Raw genomic sequence first — 6,000 nt, forward strand, 5'->3', positions numbered from 1 at the left:
TATCCCCAAAATTATACAATGTCGGCAGATTTCTTCTGAAATATTTTAAACCTACCTTACCTACATATTCCTTTAAACTATTATTTATTATCATTGTTGGCAGCTTGAAGAGGTGGAATTATGTGTTCAGAACCGTACAATTATCGTACATTTAAAAAAAATATAGTAAATAAATTAAAAAATTTTATTTGTAAATAAAACCGCATAGCCTGACCAAAAAATAAAAAATAAAAAATCTGTAGGGTCTTTTCATTTTTATATATTTTTACCTCACTATAACGAGCTTTTTTTTCTTATGGTCAGGATGTAGATACATTTACTTTATACGATTCATAAAATACACCATTAGATGCTATAGTAAATTTAGAAACATATAAGGGAGCTAGTATGTATCTTAGTGAATGAAGTATGTATAATTATGGTGGCATTACTTAAATTTTTTATTTCTTAACTATATACTAATACAAAATAGAAATCTCTCTCTGCCTAAAAAATTGATCTGTAGAGGATGACAATGACATCTAGTGAAGTTATAGAAAACTAAGTATGTGTTGTTCGAACCCAAATATCAGATATGGAATTAGTAGTAAGGCTAGACAGATGAAATATTTTCCCAGTTTCCCCGGTACCGAAATTTTCTTCCCCAGAAATTTCTCCCTAAGTTTTTATTTCACAAAACGTTCCCCCCAAAAAATATTTTTCCCCCGAAATTGAGGAAAAAATTCTCAATCTGAAGTCGCTGCCGCTGCTTTGCACTTATTGTTGTGACAGGCTTCTTGCATGTGTTTTGCACCTCCTGGCGATGGCTGTGGCATAAGCCCCTCGAAACAATAATGTAAGCATCTGTAGAACTGATTTTCAAAAAAAATTTTTAGAAACAAAAGTCATGATAACCTTATTAAAAAAAATTCAGCTAAAAGAACAATTCCATTTCTCACTTATAATATGTTGCATGTGATTTTATTTATTTTTGTGTGATCGATTAGCTAAAGAAATTTATATAAGTGGTCTTCGCTATTATTACTTTAAAGTTGGCTCATCAGTAGGGTTAAATTTTTGTGTTTCAGAACGGTTTCATACACTCGACTGTTAAGTGCTTGTTTTCGTTATAACTTTTCAAGAATATGATTTTCGTGAAAGGAAAACTTAAAAAGATTAAAACAATTATATTAAAACTTTAAACTATATAACAAATTTTTTTCCTGTTTTTTAAGCATACAAAAAACTTAACTAATTCAAGCTTTTTTCAAATAATTGTGATTAATTATTTGTTTAATGTTAGTCAAATTCTGGTATTTTTTTTAGTATAAAGCAATCTCAAATAAAGATTAAATTTTACATTTTATTTCAGATATGGAATAGTTATTTCGTGTACTGATCCTAATTTGATGCAGTATGGCTAAATGTAACGATTAAGAAAGATATTTCTAAACAGCTCTGTCGGCAGGTTTTTATTATGGTGTGTGCAGGATGTGACTCAATGAGGTTCATATATTGATACTTAGCAACTCCTTGTTTCTCCCTCTCTGTATATATATATATATATATATATATATATATATATATATATATTGTCGCAATCGCCCTCGGTCTCCGTCAAGATCAACACAAATGTCACTCAAAATAAACATTAGGGGGGGGGGGGTGGTAGCAGTAGAGCTGGTACAGGGGTTGTCTAACCTCCTTAGGACAGGGGGTGTAGGGTGTTGACTGAAAGAAAAAAAAAGTATTATTTATCCCACATCGTTTCAGGTTTTATTTCCGGTAAACTATGACCAACACATAAGTAAATAATTAACTAATTAAATAAATAAATAAAGTCAATAATGTCAAAATATTCTGGTAACAAACAGAAAAAAATAAATAAATAAACAATAATTTATCCTCTTCTTAGAACGAGTATTACTTCTTTTTAAAATAACATGATTATTCTTATCGCACACCTAGACCCATCCTTAAGCTAAATTAACGAAAGAAAGTTTACATTACTGGATACCACACACTGCCTGCACTCCTGGAAAGAATCAAAACGTTAAGTCATCCTAACCCAATTTTAAAATACGCCCACAGATGTTACAAGAGGTGAAGGAAAATTACGAGTTCGCCATTACTTACAAACACCTTCGAAAAGCAGCACGCAGCTACCCGCCAGGCCGGGGCTCCGACAGACCTCCAGCACCTCACCGAGAAGAACCACCCCGGCGCACCCAGGGTGGCCCCCTTTATTACATTCACTTCACAATGTCATCACGTCGAGAACACTCCACGCGAAAACAAAAATCCCGGCCGCGATTTCACAACACAACCGCCATTCCGCCAACCGATGCTATCCCCCCCTCCACCGGTCATGCTAGACTCGCACTTCTGCCACCTGGTGGCGACACAAACACCAGCACGTCACGCGCACTAACAGCAACGCAGCGTAACCAACCAGGGCTGCCAACACTCCCGGAGATTCCAGGACAGGATGACGCAACCGCCCGCGCAGCTGGCCAGGCTCTCGGGCGGCGAATCACGTCACCGTCCCAGAAAAATAGAGAGCGTTAGCAATCTACCGCGCCAGGAAAACAAAAGTCAAAGCCCGAGTGTCGCAAACAAGTGTCAGGAACTCACGCGGGCTCACAAAGCACTACATGTATAAAGCCCAATTCAATAAACCCTACACGTAAAATTTACCGCGTGACATCACTCCGGACGACGAGGGCTTGTGCCCCACAAGCCAAGAACCACAACTTTAAATTTACAAACAAAGGATTGAAAGAAAATTTTACAATGTTAACTATTAAGATTACAAAAGAAGCCTGAGAGGCACGAGCCAATTCCTAAAAGTCATAGCAAGACCGGCCAGAGGAGAATCGATGACATAACAAACAGAGCTAAACTTAAAGACGGGTTCGAGGTATCCAAAGATTGATCCGATTGCTAACATCATAAAATTACAATTTCATATCTCCAATTATGAGTATACATTGTTGTATTGAGCTAAATAAAGTAATCTTGAGGTTTTCACTTCAACTGTGTACAAGCACATGTAAGCCTATCTTGACTGGCCTACAGCCGAGAGAGGCGGAGTATGGTGACAGAACAGCTCGAAGGGGCGGCGGAAGCCATGATCCCGGTGGACGATCTGCAGCTCGTCCCCAAGTCCAGGGCTCCACCTTTTGGAGTAGCACCCCTCAGCTCCAGCCATCTCTGCTGCATGTTGCCAGCAGTGCCATCCGTCAATACTGTGAAACTTTCATACCCAGCATCAGATTCATCAACAAAATAAACAATAACAACAAAAAAATAATCTTAGGTGATTCAAAAACATAAACTTACAGAGGGGTAGCAACATACTTCAACAATAGAAAAGGACATACTCATAAATTTAACCTTTCATTAATGTCATTTAACAACAGTGTCTAACATAGGCAAATCTCAAACAAGGTAGGTATGGGAATCCAAAAACGCCTAACCATTGATGAACCCGGTGCCTGTTTACCCCGCAGATTCAATAATTAGGATACAAAACTTACATCCTACAAATAAAGGTTAACCCGAGCAAAACAAGAAATTTGCAACAAAATATCCTTCCCCTTTTAAGAGGACCGAGGGCACAAGAGGATACGCTTCTAGGTAGGAACCAGAAGGTAGTTCAAAAGATTCAAAAGTTAGTTGAAGTCCAAAATCTTCACAGAGTCGTAATGGCAGCAACCAGCTGCGGGATAGAACGTTCACCAAAATCATTAGTACAGAAATGTAGCACTGGCTTCTCAACGTAGCAATGCCATGATAGCGGCGAACCCCACTGCAACCAAGCAGTCTCGTCTCTTCTCTTCTAGAAACTGAGAGTCCACACATACATGTCGCAATCAACTGGGGTCATCCGACGAATGCACTTCCACAGGAGTCACACACAGCCCACAACAATTCCTGGAAGGGATAACAGTTACTTTTTCCCACCACCAGGTACAGGCTGTATAGTCCCAGATCCTCGGTAATGAGGATGGACACGATGATTGATGCTATAACAGTTCATCTTCTACACTAGCACCACATGTCGGGTTTAAAGTTGGTCCTGGCTCTCCGAGTCCATGGAAATCTGGTTCAAACGCACAGTACATGACACTGGAAGGAGTATGGAAGGAAGGTAAAGGAGATAAGGAACTCTTTCTTGGCTTAACCTCCAATCCAGCATAACCTATCAAAATATCAGACACCTAGGGACATCTCTGGTTAACAAACAAAATCTAAATCTTTATAATCAATACACCAATGTGCCCAAATAATTAGTCGTAACTTACTTTGTTTTAAGAACATGGCTAATTCTTCATTAAATACAAATACCATTTTGAAATAATTACAAACCGCGATAATAATAAACAATTAGGATGAGTCCATCAATCAAAGAAAATTTACCTCATGGTTCGATAAGTGTGATGTTTACAAGAAATTCATCACCAGTGTTACTAGACAATTTGGCCTTTATTACATTTTCATTACGTAATCGTTCTCGTAAGTCCATAGCCTCTCCACTCGTGGAGGCCTCAACAGGCGTGACTGGGGACGATATCTTCAAATTTTCCTGTGCACTTCGTTTAAGTTGAATACACTTCCAGATAAGAAAAGCCAACATACCAATTACAATTCCCAATATAAAAACCATAACAGTAAGTTCAGCATTTAACATAGTGGTCTCATCCAGTGCAGCTACACGTGGGAACGTTCCAATACCCACAAGGTATGGATTTCTAATAATAATCAAAAATAGGGTACCCCCTATCACAAATAATGCAATACTCTGAACATGTCTGACCATGAAACTCAATACTTCAACCGGTTTATTCAAAGAAATGGGGTCCAATCTAGTGAACCGAGAAACCGTGAAATTCAAATGAGGAATGGCAGAGGGCCAGTCCTCATCTAAACAATCCTCCAACGAGGGGAAAACTGTGTGGCTGGAAGCAGTCCGTGGAAAAATCTTTAATTTCTTTAACCTGGTCCAGGCTGCTGGGATCACATGAAGTAGTTGAAACTTAGACTTAGCTCTATAGTCACAAGGGTACAATTCATTAATTTTCAATTCACTATTCAAATACAATCGACAGTTACATGGAACTTCTATGTCCACAGCACCTGGTCGTTCTTCATCATCTATAATCAAAGTTTGGTTAGGATTCTTGGCACACTGTAACTCCACCTTGCCCCTAAGGTGAGTCAAAAAATAGCGTTCCGGCCCAGCCTGCGTGATCATGAGGTGAGTTCCAGAACGGCATTGAAAAGTACAAAGTTCTGCAAGTCTTTCGATTGTAACCCCCTGAAACAAAGCTTTGGGGCACAATGCACTTCCCATGGTGTCTCCTGAAAATCTAGGCACAAAACACAAATTCTCCTCCAAAGGCCGGCAGTCCAACAAATTACGTCCTTGGATCGTCACTAGGTGGTTACCATCCACCGCTAAAAAGTTTGGTTCATGTTCTAGGTGACATGTATTATTCTTCCAATGAAAAGGTATACCAACAAACTGAAACAACTTCCAATTAGAGCTATAGCGTACAATAGGGATTTTAACTGACACATACAGACTTTCTTTAAACGATTACATCTACAAATAGGCAAATGGAAATAAGCCTGAACTTGGGTACTACTAATTGCTAATTTATAACCATATTTAACAAGGATAGTTTCCAAATCCTGCAATTTTTCCTGCAAAAGTGCCAGCGTAATCAAAACAGAAGGAATCTTATGTGAGCGGCATTGATCCAAAACTTCAATACGAGTTAGAGTGTGAGCTTGCTTAGCTAACTGAGCCGCTAATAATAATTGTAACTGAAAAGAGTGACCTATTTCTTTTACCATCTCGGAAAAACGAACTGTCATTGCTTCTCTAAGTTCTCAGGTAATCAGTAAGGTTAGTGAATTTCGTTTGAACTCTTTTCAAAACACTTGTCATGGCTTCATTAACAACACTAATAGAATTACTCAAACTGGCAAGCGCCACATGGTCATCTATGATTT

Source organism: Bacillus rossius, chromosome 17 (genome assembly GCF_032445375.1).
Source record: "Bacillus rossius redtenbacheri isolate Brsri chromosome 17, Brsri_v3, whole genome shotgun sequence".
Lineage (NCBI taxonomy): Eukaryota > Metazoa > Arthropoda > Insecta > Phasmatodea > Bacillidae > Bacillus > Bacillus rossius.